This window comes from Leucopleurus acutus (genome assembly GCF_964270905.1).
Source record: "Leucopleurus acutus genome assembly, chromosome: 14".
NCBI lineage: Eukaryota > Metazoa > Chordata > Mammalia > Artiodactyla > Delphinidae > Leucopleurus > Leucopleurus acutus.
Window position 1 is genome coordinate 61,912,632 of NC_139156.1, and position 18,435 is coordinate 61,931,066.

Genomic DNA, 18,435 nt, shown 5'->3' on the forward strand with positions numbered 1-18,435 from the left:
TCATCGTTCCTATTTGACGAATGAAGAAATTGAGACTAATACCCAGTGTTCAGCCCAGGTAAAACAGCTATTACTTCTTAACAAAAATACAGACAAAAGAACTTATACAGCAAAGCAAATATTGTGGTTGGTGGTGAGGTTGGACCAGGGCACGAGGTGGAAGGGATTTTATGGTGAATGTCCAGGAATCTAGGAAAAGCCCCCTGCCTACCCTGCAGTCTGGAGGTTCCCAGAGTTGGAGAGGACTGAGCTCAATCTTGAAAGATCCTAAAGCTTTGCATATGTCAAGAGAAGGCACTTCTAGAGGAAGGAAAAGGTGAAATGCTAGTTTACATCTGTGTAGAGCTTACGAAGTACACTGATTACAACATGTACCCCTCCTTGATCTCTCTTTTGGTAACAGATTTTGGGATATTCAGGGAGAACAGGGAGATATTTCTGGCCAGAGCAAAGTGTAAAGGAGGTAGGAAAAGTTGGACGTAGTTGTTGGGTTGTAGTGTAGAATGAGAAGAAGTAAACGAAGTTGACACCAGGGTACAGTTTTGAAGTTTCAGGGATGGGGAGTATCAACTGTTTTTTTTAATTCATTTTGATAGGTAGCCTGGAGTAGAGAAAGGAGCTCTCCCGTTAACATACTGTGTGACCCCAGGCAAGGTACTTACACTCTCTGATCCTCATTTGTAATATGGAGATAATGATGCTACCTCACTGGGTAGTCCCGTGAGTTAAGTGTATAAACTGTTTGGCAAATAATTGCCTCCTAGCAAAGTCATATTGAAATTAATGGTGATATGGGACTTCCCTGGCAGTCCAGCAGTTATGGCTCACGCTTCCACTGCAGGGGGCATGGGTTCAATCCCTGGTCAGAAAACGAAGATCCGCACTACATGTGGCCAAAAAAAAAAAAAAGATTGTTTAGGATTTTCTTCTTGGGACCTCTGGTGTCTTCCTTTCCCAGTTAGAAGGTGTCAGGGAGTTCCCTGGTGGTCCAGTGGTTAGGAGTCGGTGCTTTCACTGCCTGGGTTGGATCCCTGGTCTGGGAACTGGGATCCCGCAAGCCTGGAGGCAAGGCCAAAAAAAAAAGGTGTCATAGTCACATGTTCTGTTTTCAAAAGTACCACAAAATTGCTTCAGTGTTCTTTTGAAATTAATGTGTGTGTGCGTGCATGTGCGCGTGAATGCATTTGGTTGTGTATGTACATGGATTTGTGTATGTACATGGTATGGATTTCATCACCTCTAGAAAACCCTAAAAAAACTCACTCAGCTAATTTTTCACACCCTTTCTAAAAACTTGCTCCATTTTTGGATAACAGCTTTATTGAGATTAAAATAATCTACCGTAAAATTCAACTTTTTAAGGTACACTATTCAGTGGGTTTTAGTAGTATATTCACAAAGTTGTGCGACTATCACCACTGTCTAATTCCGGAACATTTTATCACCCAAAAAAAGACACCCAGTATGTATTAGCAGTCACCCACTGTTTATTCTCAAACTCCTCAGCCCAGGCAACAATTAATCTACTTTCTATTTGTATAGAGTTCCCTATTTGGGATATTTCATATAAATTAAATCATATAACATGTGGTCTTTTGTGACTGGTTTCTTCCACTTACTATGTTTTCAAGATTCAACTGGGGCTTCCCTGATGGCTCAGTGGTTAGGAATCCGCCTGCCAGTGCACGGGACACAGGGTCAAGCCCTGGTCCGGGAAGATCCCACACGTCACAGAGCAACCAGGCCCATACACCACAACTACTGAGCCTGCGCTCTACAGCCCGCGAGCCACAACTACTGAGCCCACGTGCCGTAACTACTGAAGCCCACCTGCCTAGAGCCTGTGCTCCGCAATAAGAGAAGCCACCGCGATGAGGAGCCCGCTCACCACAAAGAAGAGTAGCCCCCGCTCGCCACAACTAGAGAAAGCCCTCTCACAGCAACGAAGACCCAACGCAGCCAAAAATTAAATAAGTAAAATTTAAAAAAAGAAAGAAAAAAAAAGATTCAACTGTATGTAGCATGTATATAGTACTTGGATCATTTTATGGCTGAATAATATTCCACATTTTGTTTATCCATCTATCAGTTGATGGAAATTTAGGGTGTTTCCACTTTTTGGCTATTATGAATAATGCTGCTATGAACATTTGTGTACAAGTTCTTGTGTGAATGTGTTTTCAGTTCTCTTGGGTATATACCTAGGATGGAATTGCTGGGTTGTGTTGTAACTCTGGGTTCAATCATTTGGGGAACTGCCAGTCTGTTTTTTGGAGTGGCTGCACCATTTTACATTCCTGCCAGCAGTGTATAAGGGTTCCAATTTCTCCACATCCTTGCCAATACTTGTTATAATCTGTCTTTTTGATTGTAGCCAACCTAGTGGGTGTGAAGTGTTATCTCATTGTGGCTTTCATCTGCATTTCCCTGATGGCTAATGACATTGAGCATCTTTTCATGTGCCTATTGAGTATTACAAAGTATATTTTCTTTGGAGGAATGTCTATTCAAATCATTTGATCATTTTTTAGTTAGGTTATTTGTCTTTTTATTGAGTTTTAAATGTTCTTCGTACATTCTGAAAACTGGAGCCTCATCAGATACATGATTTGCAAATAACTTATCCCACTCTATGGGTTGTCTTCACTTTCTTGATGGCATCCTTTGAAGCACAGAAGTTTTTACTTTCAGTGAAGTCCAATTTATTTTTTTCCTTTGATTGCTTATGCATTTGGTGTCATATCAAAGAAACTGTTGGCTTAATCAAATGTCACAAAAATTTGTGCCTATGTTTCTTTCTAAGAGTTCTATAGTTTTGGCTCTTATTTAGGTCTTTGCTCCATTTTGAGTAAATTTTTGTGTATGGTATGAGGTAGGGGTCCAAGTTCACTCTTTTGCATGTGGTTATCCAGTTGACCTGGCACCATTTGTTGAAAAGGTTATTCTTTCCCCTTTGAATTGTCTTGGCAAAAACTTCCTTCCTAAGCTGACATTCTCTGGGGAAATGTACTCCCAGATGAAGAACTCAAGGAAGTGGGAGCATTGTAGATTAGCAAAGCACCTTTTAGATTCAGCTGAGCGATAGCAACCACAGCAACCAACGTCCAAGAGTGACTACAATACCCCACTCTTCTAAGCACTTTATGTGCACCACTGCTTTGTATTTTTCTGACAGCAACCCTGTGCAGTAGTCTCCATTATTATATCCGTTTTACTGAAGCTCAAAAAAGTTGAATAACTTGATGTATTAGTTATGTATTGCTGCATAACGAATTACTGCCCCAAAACCTGTGGCTTAAAACAACAAATGTTTCTTAACTCTTAGGTTTTGAGGGTCAGGAAAGCCACCCTCTCATGAGGTTGCAGTGAAGATGGTTTCCTGGTCTGTAATTACCTGAAGGCTGGCTTGACTGGGACCAGAGGATTTGCTTCCTAGCCCTTTCACGTGGCTGGGGGCAGGTGGTCTCAGTCCTCAGCACATGGACCTCTCCATAATGTTGCTTGTGTCTCTCCATGTCATGGCAGCTGGCTTCTCCCAGAGTGATTGAACCAAGAGAGGGAACAAGGAGTAAGCTACAGTGAATCTTATGACCTAGGCTTGGAATGTAACTTCTGCTACATTCTAATCATTAGAATTAAGTCACTAAGTACTGCCAACATTTTTGGGGAGGGGAATTAGGCTCCACCTTTTGAAGGACAGCATATCAGATAATTTGTGGACATGTTTTAAAACCACCACACTTGCCCAAAGTCAAAAAGGTTGTAAGTGTTTTAGCAGGAGAAGCCCAGTGTGCAAGCACTCATAAACCCTCATTGCACCACACTCGTTAACCAAAGCAAGTCACATGGCCAAGCCCAGAATCAACGTGGCAGAGGACAAGAGCCTACATACCAGGAGTTATAGTTCATTGGGGGACACCAGTATAAGTCTACCACAATGCAGTATCTTTTATCTCCCTCAGATGTTAGACTCTTTGAAGTTCTAATATCTTTGAAGATATCTAATATCTTCAAAGTTCAAAACTTTGAAGTTTTGCAACCTGCATTGTCTCTATTTCTTTGGGTTTACTTTCCCTACCTGCTTTTAAGGCCCTGTTTTTCAGGTTAGAAGCGTTCCTCACATGCCTGATGAGTTTTGGCTGTCCTTCCATAGTCAGCCTCCAGTGAGGGGCTAAAATACTTAGAGGAGGCTCTGCGTGAGAGGAGCGGGTGGGAGGGCTTGTCTCAGGATGGGGTTCTCTGTGAGATCATCAGATCCAGACCAGCCATTTCACTGGGGGACCCCCAAATGTCAGTGTCTACAGATGTTTTGTCTTTTGCTGGTCAATATTCGCCAAGAAGCGTCCTCCATTCTCCTGCCTGGGGAGTAGAAGTCTGTGTGCCGGGTTCTGAGACCCAGGCTGGGGCAGGGCAAGGAGTGGGGGTCTCCATCCAGAACGCAGACTTTCACTGACTCCATTGCTTTCAGTATACCTTCCCCAGGCCACACCTGGGGGGTGTCTCCAGGGACCCAGGCGTCCCCAGATACCTGCTGCATCTATTGTTCAGCCTCGTTAGAAGGTGACCCTCCCATCACCTGCAGGCATTGGGGAGGAAGGTGACACTCCCATCACCTGCAGGCGTTGGGGAGGAAGGTGACACTCCCATCATCTTAGCTGGGCAGGATGGTGGAGCAGATTTGGGAGGATTCCAGCTACTCCTTTGAAAGATTTTGAACCAGTTTTTTTAATCTCTTCAGCCCCACTTTGCACCTCTGACTACAGAGGTACCTGGAGCCTCTGATTCATCAGCCCTCCTGGAGTGCTGTGCTATGAACTGGACTTTTTCTTTTTTTTTTAAATTGAAGTATAGTTGATGCATAATATATGTTACAGATGTACAGCATACTGATTCACAATTTTAAATGTTATTTTCCATTTATAGTTATTATAAAATATTAGCTATCTTCCCTGTGCTGTACAATATATCTCCTTCCTTGTAGTAGCTTATATATTTTCTACATAGTAGTTTGTACCTCTTAACCCCTATCCCTATCTTGTCCCTCCCCCGTTCTTTCTCCCCACTGGTAACCACTAGTTTGTTCTCTATGTATGTGAGCCTGTTTCTTTTTTAATTAATTAATTAATTATATTTATTTTTGGCTGCGTGGGGTCTTCATTGCTGCACGCGGGCTTTCTCTAGTTGTGGCGAGGAGGGGCTACTCTTCGTTGCGGTGCGCGGGCTTCTCATTGCGGTGGCTTCTCTCGTTGCAGAGCACGGACTCTAGAGCGCAGGCTTCAGCAGTTGTGGCGCCCGGGCTTAGTTGCTCCGCAGCATGTGGGATTTCCCAGACCAGGGCTCGAACCTGTGTCCCCTGCATTGGCAGGCGGATCCTTAACCACTGCACCACCAGGGAAGTCACTGTTTGTTTTTTGTTATATTCACTAGTTTGCCGTATTTTTTAGATTCCACGTGTAAGTGATATCATATTGTATTTGTCTTCCTCCATCTGATTTATTTCATCTCCAAGTCCATCTGTGTTGCTGCAAATGGCAAAATTTCATTCTTTTTATGGCTGAGTAGTATTCCACTGTGTGGTGTGTGTGTGTGTGTGTGTGTGTGTGTGTATACACATCTGGTGATTATACATATATCACATTTTCTTTATCCATTCATCTGTTGATGGAGACTTAGGTTGCTTCCATACCCTGGCAATTGTAAATTAGTGCTGGTATAAATACTGGGGTGCATGTGTCTTTTCAAATTAGTGTTTTTGGGGTTTTCGGATATATACCCAGGAATAGAATTGCTGGGTCATATGGCGAACTGGCCTTTTTCTTGTTAGCTGTTCCACCTTCACTTTTCCCACTCTGCTAAGTCACTTACCACTTCCCTCTCTGCTTTCCAGCTTCCAAAATGTTGTTGCCTTTATTCTTCCACTGCTATATCCTTTCCTGACTTCTTAGTCCTTATGGGTTTATACTTTTTTAAAAAAATTCCTCTGCTCTTACTTTAGCGGGGGGTCTAATGGGAAAGAAGAGCTAAACACATATGTTTATTAATCTACCTGGTTTCCTTTAAAGAGCACAGCACAAATGTTTAAATAGTATATCCATCAGGAGTCAGTTGCAGTAACAGAAAAGGTTGATTCAGAGAAGTAGGTGCTTGAAACACACTGGATAAACTAGAAGAATGGGCTCAAGGCTAGTCCTCCAGGAATGATTGTCAGAACCCTGCAGAACTGATCCTCCAAGAGAGCTGCAACCTGGGTGAGAGTCAGGGACCTGTGAAATAATAAACAACTGCCAGGCCCATCTTAGCCACATTCAGAGATCAGGCTGCTGCTGCCGCACTTTCAGCTTCAAAGCCACACAGTCTGCTAGACCGATATCCGCTAAGTGGAGGCCCGGAGCAACACTGCCTCTCTCCCTTCTACACTCAGGTAAGCACTCAAGTCTTGTGTGAAGGTGTCTGATTTTTTTTTGCCACGCCACGCGGCATGCAGGATCTTAGTTCCCCAACCAGGGATCAAACCCATGCCCATTGTGTGGTAAATACCACCACAATCAAGATCTAGAACATTCCCTCACACCCCAAAGTTCCCTTGTCCCTCTTTGTAGTCGTCACCTCACACCCCAAGCCCCAGCCTTAGATAATCACTGATCTGCTGCCTATCACTACAGCTTAGCTTTGCCTGTTCTAAAGCTTTATATAAATGGAAGCACACCGTGTATACTGTTTTATATACAGCACAATGTGTTGCTGTATCAGTAATCCATTCCTTCTTATGGCTGAGTGGTATTTCATTTACGGATATACCACAGTCTGTGGATCAGATGAGAATTTCAAGGAAAAAGATATCTCTGCTCCCTCTCGCAGAACCTACCGTAGGGAACTAGGAGGGTCTTGTCTGGCCTCAAATGTGCAGGCTGTGTATTAGCTCTTGTAATGTTGTGATTTGTATCAGGAAATACGTATTTGTTCTCAGTCCCTGTTCCTAGCACTGAGTTCCTAAGACCCTTGGCATTTCCTAAGTGAAGAGAGTGATCAAGGTGTCTTTTGTGATGTTGAGGTGACCCTTGAAATGCCCTTAGGTCACCTGAGAAGGAGGGCTGGTCACCAGTGGAACCAACCAAGTAACTGGAGAGCTGGAACTTTCAGTTCCACCCCTCTGACCTCTGGGGAGGAAAAAGGGACAGGAGATTGAGTTCAGTCACCAATGGCCAATGATCTAATCAATCATGCCTATGTAATGCAGCTTCCATAAAAACCCAAAAAGATTGGGGATGGGGGAAGGGGGGAGGTTCAAAGAACTTCCAGGTTGATGAACATGGGGAGATCTGAGGAGAGTGGTACGCCCAGAAAAAGCAGGGAGCTCCACACCCTTTCCCCATACCTTGCCCTAAGCATCTTTCCTATCTGGCTGTTCTGAGTTATATCCTTTAATAGTAAACCAGTAAGTAGTCTAGTAAGTAGAATGTTTCTCTGAGTTCTAGAGTGAGCCGCTCTAGGAAATTAATCAAACCTGAGGGGGGCAGTAATTGGAATCACCTGTCTATAGCCACTGGGTCAGAAGCACAGGCGACAACCTGAACTTGAGATTGGCATCTGAAGTTGGAGGGGAGCAGTCCTGTAGGACTGAGCCCTTAACCTGTGGCATCTGACACTATCTCCAGGTACTTAGTGTTAGAATTATAGGGCACCCAGCTGGTCTTGGAGAATTGCTTGGTAGTGAGGAAAAAATGCACATGTTGGAATTGGGAGCAGAATCTTCTCTCTGAATGAGGTTATCTAGATAGTTGGTGATTTGAAAGCTGCTGATGCAATTGTGACCCCTGGACCCATACCCGATGTGCTGCCAGGATTGAACATGCAATATAGACCACATTTGGGCAGCCCTTTCTAGTTTATTAGTTTATTTTAATGTTTTAATGTTTTATTTTAATGTTTTAATGTTTATTAGTTTTTTGTTTTTAATGTTTACTAGTATAACTTGAGTTTCAAAAAATGGAAGTGGCCTGGGTGTCCCCAACCCAGGGATGCTCCTTCTGTAACTTATTATTCCAGTGTTTAGCCAGCAGGGCCTCCCCAAACTCATTCCTTCTAACTCCCCTGTACGTAACTGCTACCTCTGTTCTCTCTGGTTCTGTCTTTCCCAGGGGCAGAGGGGGGCTCTTTCTGCCCTCTGTAATGAGGCTACCCACTCTCCATCTGTATCATCATAGGGATAATAGCTCCTGATCTTTAGATAACACTTTTCCACTTTAACAAGCACTGTCAGACCATTATCTCACCTAAGCTGAGCCACAGCCCTGTGATGGAGGCAGCCTGCTTATTATTTTCATTATTATCATCAATATCATTATTCTTACACTTCACAGATAAAGCAACTGAGACTCAAAGAGGTTATGACTTCTTAACCTTCTGGCTGGCCATCCTATGTGTTTCCTCTTGTGCCCACTGGCTTCCTGCATCGTAAAGAGGGCAAGGTGCCCCTTGGGGACCCATTCTTTATTGTCACATCTGCTGAACTCATGCACGGATGAGCAGCAGCCATTTCTTGAGCTCCTGACACATAAAAGGCAGAATGTGTTCAGAAGGTAACAATAATCATCGATAACTTTTATAGACAGCGAGCCTGAATCAAGGGCTATTCTAGGCCTTGTAGAGATCTTCTCAAATACTCCCAACTTGCATACAAGGTGGGTATTATTATGCCTGTTTTACAGATAAGGATGCAGCCTCAGAGAGGCTAACTTGTCCGAGGTCCCCTGACGTGTCTCTGGAAATTCTCTACCCTCTCACTGCGGTTGGGAACCGTCCACTGCGCACAGGCTATGACCTCACACGTGCTTTGGTTTAAAAGCTGGCTCTCCCACCTGCTTGCTGTGTGACCATGAGCCTGAACGTGTTCTCTCATGTGAATAAAAGGAGGAGTCCCTCATTCACAGAGTGCTCTTCTGAGGATTAAGTGTCAGGCCCAGCCAAGGTCTGGCAGATGGGAATGATGATTAGGCACCAATCTGGGTCCTAGAAGATGCCAGGGCCCCTGAGGGTAGAGGGCAGCATGTCTGACTGAAGCAGAGGCCATGCTTCAGTCTTGGTATTTCCGCCTTGTCAGGTGACACCAACAAAAGTTGTAGGAACTTCCCTGGGGTCCAGTGGTTAGGACTCCATGCTTCACTGCAGAGGGTAGGGGTTCAATCCTTGGTCGGGGAACTAAGATCCTGCAAGCCTCGCATGGTGCGGTGTTGCAAAAAAAATAAAAGTCTGTAGTTGCCGACTTCAGAAAATGAGGTACAGTTTGTTCCAAGTTACTTAGGTATCATAAGTCCTCTGCTGAAGCCTGTTCATTGTCTGCCTGTTTACTACAAGTCAGCACCTGCAGTTCCTGTCTTTCTCTCTCCATCTCAGTATTTAGTAGAAGATTCTTCATGGGTATAACGTTTCCTCTGTTACCCCTTGCCTGCAGGGTGAAAGTGGGCAGTTCACTTAATGCCATACCATATCCAGTGGCATGTGCTGGTTTAGATAGCTTGAGCTCCAACCAGAGACAGCACTTTTTACTTATTTTTTAATGAGAGCACTTTTAAAACTGTCATCCACAATGAATGGTGTGCCACGCCCTGTGCCAGCCACAGCCCAAAGGCAAGGCACACAGCGTACAGAGCCTGGCAGCCCAGATTGGGTGCTTGCCACGTTGAGTCAAGAGGCGCTTTTGCCCCGGGAGCTTCTGCCCTCTCTTAGGTGAAGCCCAGGGTTTTCATTGGGAATCCTTTAGTGGTGACTGGGTGGTGCTGTCGAGTTCAGGGTGGAAGACTTGACTCGATTAGGGGATCTGATTCTCCACGAAGGCTCTGGACAAGCTACCTGGCTTCCATATCTCCATTAACTAATTCATTCAGAAATATCTGCTGAGCTGCTGGTATGGTCATGGCTCTGGGTTCAGGGGTGAACAAGGGCAAACCTCATGGAGCGTCCATGGGATGCATTCAGCTCCTTGCATCCAGGTCTTCTGGCTGGATTTAGATGGGGTCATTCATCTTTCCAGACTGAGTTAGGCTCAGAAGCCCTGGAGTAGCAATGGCTGTCAGTGTATACTGTATTGTACCACCATCTTCTACCCATGACATCCCACACCTCTTGGGATCCTGAATAAGGCCCTCCATGGTCTGGCTTCATCTCCCTCTCCCTTTCTGTGCTCTGTTCCTCAAATGGACCATGCTCACTCCCATAACAGGGCCTTTGCCCATGCTGTTCCCTTTGGTTGTTCTCTGTGATGTACAGACTTTAAGATGACCCCCCATGACCCCTAACTCCTGGTGTTCACACCCTTGAGTGAGGGCGGGACCTGTGACTTGCTTGTAACCAATAGAATATGGCAAAGGTGACAGAATGTCGCTTTTGTGATTGTGTTGTGTAAGACTCCATCTTGCTAGAGCCTCTGAACCTTCCCTAGTCAGGCCTCCATGTGAGAACACAGCCCTGCCTCATACCTTGATTATAGCCTTGCAGAGGACCCAGCTAAGCTGTGCTAGGACTCCTGACCCAGAGAAACTGTGAGATAGCAAAGGTATTCTTTTTTTTTTTTAGCTGCACCATGCAGCTTGCAGGATCTTAACTCCCCAACCAGGGATTGAACCTGGGCCCTCGGCAGTGAGAGTGCCGAGTCCTAACCATTGGGTCTCCAGGGAATTCCCACAAAGGTATTCTTTTAAGTTGCTAAGTTTGTTGTTTAAAAAAGAAAAAGCTGTGTAAATGTGTTACTATTTTCTATATGCAGCGTAGAAAACCAACCTATTCTCTAACATTCACCTAGCTTACTCCTACTCATCCCTTACCATTCCCATCCCACCGAGATGAGTTTTCTCATCAGCCAAGATGCCAAGGCCTGATCTCCTTGTTAGAGGCTCTCGTGCCCTTGTGTGCCTCACCTCCACGTGACTTATACATTTATAACTGTGTGATTATTTAATTAATAACTGCCCACCCTCCACCACCACCCCCAGATTGTAACTGCCATGAAAGCACCTTGTCATGGTCTCTTCATTTCCCCAGGGACTAGCACAATGCCTGGCACATGTAGGTGTTCAGTAAATATGTGTTGAATAAATAAATGATTTATAGGACACTCAGGGTCAAAAGGAGTGAAGGGATAGGCAGGGGCTGGACTGTTCAATGGTTAGAGGCTAAAACGACTTGGGTGGAAAGTGGATATTGTAGTCCTAAAAACTCACTTTTATTGTGACCTAGCTGGACAACTGAAGCTACAGGTGTATTTGGGGGCATCCTTGGTGGGAATGATCTGTGTCCATACAACAGTCACACGAGCCACCCCATGACTTGGCATGAGGGTGTTTCTCTTGGAAGCTCCAGACTCCTTCCTCCTTCCAGAAGAACATCTTGTATTTTGACCATCAGGCAATTCTCTTAACAATGTCCTTCCTATGAGTCAGAGAAGGGAAGACACAGGCAGAGAAGGGGAGGGTATGGTTAGGTGGAGGGAGCTCCAGCTTGGCAGTTTCAGTGAGGCCCACGAAACGTCAAATTGCTTGCTCCAGAAATAGACAGAAAGGTGAGTACATGGCATGCTGGTCACTGAATTATATTCCCTCCAAATTCATTTACTGAAGGCTTAACCCGCATGTGATCACATGTGGAGATGGGCCTATAAGGAGGCAATTAAGGTTAAAAGAGCTCACAAGAGTTGTGTCCTAATCCTGTAGGGCTGGTGCCTTGATAAAAAGAGGAAGAGATGCCAGAGCTCTGTCTCCACCATGTGAGGATCCAGGGAGAAGGTAGCCATCTGCTAGTCAGGGAGAGAGACCTCACCAGAAACCAAATGGACTGGTCCCTTTACCTTGAACTTCCCAGCCTCTAGAACTGTGAGAAAATAAATTCATGTTGTTTAAGCCACCCAGCATATGGTGTTTTGTTATGGCTGCCTGAGCCGATTAAGACATGGGGTTATCTAGAAGGCTGTATCTTATGCTATAAAAATAAGGTTGAGGGGCTCCAGAGTTCAGGTCAGTGTCTCTCCAAATGGACTTTCTGTGCCTCCCCTGATTTTTTGGCGTCAGACTTTACATATGCCCAAGTTTACCCTCTCCAGGGCTTAAGGCCCTTCCCAGTTTATTGAGGCCATGTTTTCCTCCTTTCCTTCCATCCAAGCTTTTAGAAGGAGTTGTCTGCACTTGCCGATCGCGCTTCCGTTTCCAGGCATCCACTCTTCGGTCACCTCAGTTGAGCCTCCATCCTGCCATTGCACAGAAGCTGCTCCCATGCCACATCCAGTGGATACTTTTGGTCCTCATTTGACTGTTCTCTTTTTCTTAACTCTTTCTCCTCCCTTGCATTTCAGGGATTTCTCGTCGCCCCTTCCTGGCATCACCATTTTGGTCTTCATCTACTATCTGCCACCTACTGCCCTTCATGTAAATGTTGATGTTCCCCGGGTTTTGCCCTTGGTCCTCTTGCCTTTTCGCCCCACATCGCCCTAAGGTGAGCTCGCCCACTCCTGCTGCTTCAGCTTCTGCCGATGGCTCCCAAATCTGTAGCTTCAGCCCAGAATTCCTTGCTGAGCTCCCATCTCAGATTTTAACTGCCACATGGATGTCCTTCAAGCACATCTAACTGTACATCCTCTAAATCAGGGGTCCCCAACCCCCGGTCCCGGGCCGCACAGCAGGAGGTGAGTAGCGGGCAAGTGAGGGAAGCTTCATCTGCCGCTCCCTGTCGCTCCCCGTCGCTCGCATTACCGCCTGAACCATCCCCCTCACCCCTTCCATGGAAAAATCTGTCTTCCACGAAACCAGTCCCTGGTACCAAAAAGGTTGGGGACCGCTGCTCTAAATCGAGCCTGCTGCTCCCCCGCTGCTCCAAATCCCCTCCCACCTCCTGCATGCCCTTTCTTGGGACATGGCACCATCAGCCTCAGCTCGCTCCAGCCAGAGACTAAAGGTCAACCTCGATTTGTCTTTTGCTCACGCCTCATATCTAATCAGTCACAGTGACCTATGTTTTCTGACTTAAGTATTTACGTGCATCCACCTGTTTCTCTCTTTTCTGCCTTAGTCCCATATGGACGGCCTGAAAGATTCTGATGTATCTGTTGTCTCTGTATGGCACTTTTTTTTTTTTAACCAGGCAACGAGGAAAGGGTATTGGATGCATGGAGGAAGTGGTCTTATGCTTTTTTTACGCTGCAATAGAGACGTGGGTTGATGTCTGGAATTGTAGGATTTGGTGGATTGTTAATGAACTCTTGTGTCACTGGAGGCATTCAAGGTGAGGTTTGGGGAGCCCTTGTGCAGGACACTGTAGTGGGGTCTACTGCTTTCGGTATGAGGTAGGGCTGGCCCAGACGTGGCACTCTGGTTGACCACAATCTAGCTCACAGATGTATTTTATTTGGCTCACATATGGTTCAAAACCACCTAATGAATTTTCCACATTAAAAACCTAGAGATTTCAACATAAAAAGTGGATTTCTAGCTTTTCTTGAAAAATCAAATTTAATAATTCTTGGCCCAGAGCAGATCATCAAGACTGGACGCTGATTTACCGCTGCCCCATCTGGTGGACCACCTTCCAGTCTTCACCTGCCTACTTCACTCACTCGTGCTACTGCCTGGACCCCAGAAACATCTGAGTTTGCTCTACCTGAACCTGATATTCTCAAGTTTTCATGTAGCCTGTGATTTTACATTCTTGTATTTAGGCAATGGAGGAAATTCCCTTGGGACTTCCTCTAGGTTCTCCCCTCTCACCGATCCTAGTAAGTCCACCTTCCCTAGTCTCCTCAGTAGGAAGCATTACTAAACCCATCTGCTTTTTGCCCATTTTCTCACTTTCCTTTCTCATTCACCCCAATCACCATCCTGTTTCTAATTCTCCTCCGGCTCAGCCTTTAGCTATGAGGTCCACTGCATTCTAATAGCGTGTCTCTTCAAAGCCCAGCCTTCTCAGGCATTTCAGTAAAGACTCTGTGTGCCTGTGTCTTGCCGTTGCTCTGGAAGTTACATGAACTTTAGAATAAGACATCAGAAGACAGATGGGTGGGATGTTCTTATATAAGATTCTGAAGTTCCCCTAACAAGTGCAGATGAGCTAAAGACAGTCCAGGGAGATGGTGGACCAGTTAAGAATGCATTCAGCTGCAGGTAATAAAAAACTCTCCTCTGGGGCTTCCCTGGTGGCGCAGTGGTTGAGAGTCCGCCTGCCGATGCAGGGGACACGGGTTCGTGCCCCGGTCTGGGAAGATCCCACATGCCGCGGAGCGGCTGGGCCCGTGAGCCATGGCCGCTGAGCCTGCGCGTCCGGAGCCTGTGCTCTGCAACGGGAGAGGCCACAACAGTGAGAGGCCCGCGTACCGCAAAAAAACAAACAAAAAAACCCCAAAAAACTTCTCCTCAAAAGCCTGAATGAAAGCCACGTAATAAGATGCCCAGAGCTCTGAGGTTGCTGGAGTTGATTCAGGGTCCCTCTGTCACGGTCAGAAGATGGCACCCAAGGCTGCAGCTATTACATTTACATTCAAGGCAGGAAGAAAGTTGTCTCATTGTATCAGGAAAGTAAACACTTGCCCAAATACCCCCAGCTGACTTCTGTATTTATTTCATTAGTGTTATGAGTGGAATTGTGTCCTCCCAAGAAAAGATATGTTGGAGTCCTAACTCCCAGTACCTCAGAATGTGACCTCATTTGATGATTGTATCTTTTTTTTTTTTTTTTTTTTTTGCTGCACTGCACTGGTATGTGGGATCTTCGTTCACTGACCAGGGATCAAACCTGAGCCCTCAGCAGTGAAAGCGCAGAGGCCTAACCACTGGACTGCCAGGGAATTCCCTGAAGATTGTACCTTTAAAGAGGCAAGCAAGTTAAAATGAGGTCATTAGGGTGGGTTCTAATCCAATAGGGTGTCCCTGTAAAAAGGGGAAACTTGGACACAGAGGGAAGGCACAAAGGGAAGGCAATGTAAAGATACATTGGGAGAAGATGCCCATCTACAGGCCAAGGAGAGAGACGGAAGTAGATCCTTCCCTCCCGGCCCTCAGAAGGAACCAGATTTCCTTCTGGAAATCAGACAACTTGATTTCAGACTTGTAGTCTCCAGAACTGTGAGACAATAAACTTCCATTGTTTAAGCCACCCAGTCCATGGTACCTTGTTATGGCAGCTCTAGGAAACTGATACAGTTGACCAGGCCATGACACAATGTTTCCCCTAGTTTCAAGAGAGGCACAGAAAGCGAGTGTGTAGTTGGCATATTGCTGCCCCAAATAAAAGTGGATTCTATTGATGAGAAAAAAGAAGGGCGTGGATGTTGGAATAGCAACCGATAGCATCAAACAACATCCTGGGGAGTCAGAGGCAAGACAAGCTGATCTACAAGAAAGTATGAAGAGAATGGATGAATTAATGATTTCCTGGCCTGCTGATAAATGAATGATTGATCAATAAACACTTCCTAAGCAGGTAGGGTCTGCAGCCCTGTGCCATGTAGAGGACACTTCCACAGTCAGTCTCAACCCTTCATAATTAGACTCTGGACACAAAATCTGTAAATCATATTTTCCTGGACCCCAGTAGTTTGAGCATGAAAAACAAGATTTATTTCTTTGGCTTAGTCTCCACCTGTTAAAATGTAGGAAACCCTACCCCAAATCCCTCCCTTGGGCAGAGATCACTAATCGTTCCCCAGTGTCATTTTCCCCTTCTTTTTAGCAATAAAATTCACAAGCTTTAGCTGGGCACATGAACACTCAGACATGGACTACATTTTCCAGCCTCCCTTGTAGTTAGGTGTGACCAGGACCAAGTCCTGGCCACAGGATGCAAAAGAGAGTGCTACGGAACTGACTGAAACTGAGTCCCCCTAAAACTGAGTCCCCTTCCCGAGTTTATGATTAATCTCTCTATCCAAAACTTGATTCCCTTGCTTGTCTCCTCTGAACTCAATCCCTTTCTTGTCCCCTCTAATCTCAATCCTGTGCTAACTGAACACCCATTAACCAGAGTCAGATGACTAAGATTGCTGCTGCCGATAACATCGTTAATGTACTAAAATTGCTGTTGTAGAAATCATTGACGTATAACTCAGGCTGTTTCTCCAAGGCAAGATGAGCTCACAGACCCCTGAGCCATGGACCACCTGGCCAAGAACTGTAAACCAGAGACATCCTGATTCCCGAAACCATGATTAAGAAATGTCACAAGGTGATTAATCCCAGCCCCTTTGTTCTCCCCCCTTAAAACATCCCTAACTCAAAGACCGAGCTGGAGTGGATCTGAGACTTGTCTCCCACTCCCTTGCTGGGCATCCTGCAAATAAACCCTTACTTTGCTGCAAATACCTGCTGTCAGAGTTTGGCTTTCTGCGGCTGTGGCACATGAGCCCTCCTTAAATTTTGTATCTTGGGAACCTTTGGTACCTTTGCCTAGTCTCAGCCCTGCCAGGAGTCATAGCATTTTCGTTAAAAAACTTAAATATATGCTTGTTCCGTCCTAATTGCTAGGAATTCACTGCTAGGAATTCTTCCTATGGAAATAAACAAGCAGGTCTCTAAACCATGTGTACAAAGTGATCATATATGTAAATATAAGACTGGAAGGGCATGCATCCAAATGATAACAGAGGTTATCTCTCTTTGAGAGATAGGGTTATAGGTGATTTTTTTCCATTGTATTTTGTGTATGTGTGTGAGTGTTTTGCAAATTTTCTGCACTCGGCAAGTAATATTTTTGTAGTTAGGGGGAAAAAAACATTATTTAAAATGTTTTTAAACTGTCCCTCTTTTCTGGGTGACCCATCGTGCTTGGGCTAAGCATGTTGCTGTACTCTTCCCTTCTGGGCAGCACTTTCCCATGAGGCTCTCTGATCCCTTATGCCAATAGCCCCACAGAGACTCAGCCCACAAAGCTCTCAGGCAGACAGGCCCAGACATATCTGAATCCACAGACAGGTTGGGACAAGCCTGTCGGGGGTGCTGTCTTCTCTGAGGGCACTGTGGGAGGGGATATGAGAATAAAGTAGGGGTGTAGGCCTTAAAGGCCCCTCCCCAACTTCTACCTCCTCCCCCAACTCATTCCCAGGGGTAGCTTGGGGAATTGACACCCTTGTGGATGGAGTCTGGTGGACAGGGTTTGAATCCCTGACTCTGCCAGGTACAAGCCATGTGACTCTGGGCAAGTCATTTCATCTCTGTCCTCAATTTTCACATCCTTAAAATGGAGATAACACTGGAAGTTACTGCACAGTGGTCTTTTCTGGAGCCAGTAAGAAGATGCATGTGAAGTGTGGCTCCCAGTCTGGCACGAGGTGACCCAACAGAGGCAGGTGTTGACATTGTTATTGACACCCCGGTGGATGCGTCTCCCACGTCTCAAACACAGCATTGGACATGCTGAACTCTTTTTTTTTTTTTTTTTTTTTTTTGCGGTACGCGGGCCTCTCACTGTCGTGGCCTCTCCCATTGCGGAGCACAGGCTTGGGACGCGCAGGCTCAGCGGCCATGGCTCACGGGCCCAGCCGCTCCGCGGCATGTGGGATCTTCCTGGACCGGGGCACGAACCCACATCCCCTGCATCGGCAGGTGGATTCTTAACCACTGCGCCATCAGGGAAGTCCCCGTATGTTCTTTTAGTGTCTGTCTCTAATACCAAATTAAACACTCCAGGAAAGCAGGGACCGTGTTTCTTTTCCTAAATACTGTATCCACAACACCTAGTACAGTACTTGGGGCAAAGTGTACATAAAATACAATATTTGTTAGAAGAATTAGTTAAATATCAGAATAAAACATCTCTATATGTTAGTTGTTAGTGTATGTGCTATATAAACTTGCAGAAGGGACTTCCCTGGTGGTCCAGTGATTAAGACTCCGTGCTCCCAGTGCAGGGGGCCTGGGTTCAATCCCTGGTCAGGGAACTAGATCCTGCATGCCACAACTAAGAACCCACATGCCACAACTAAAAAGACCCTGCATGCTGCATCGAAGATCCCGTATGCCCGTGCAACAGCTAAGACCTTGAGCAGCCAAATAACTAAATAAATATTAAAATATTTTTAAATAATTAAAAAAATATAGCCCCCTTAGGAACATTAAAATAAACAAACAAACAAACAAACTTGCAGTAAATGGTATAGGAATTTGGATCAGTGAGAATTTATTCTGGGCTAGTTTGACCTGATAAATCACCTTGGAAGAGCAGTAAACATCCATCTATCTATCCATCTACCCATATAGCAATCCACCCATCAATCCATTTATTCACTCATCCATCCACCCACTTGCCCAACTGTCCATCCATCATTTCACCTAATGTTCACTGAACATTTATGCACATTGACTCAAAACGTTGAAAGGTGGGGATCTAATGTAAAACATCGCGATTTTAGTTGATAATACTGTATTGTAAAATTAAAACTTGTTAAGAGAATTGAACTTAAATGTT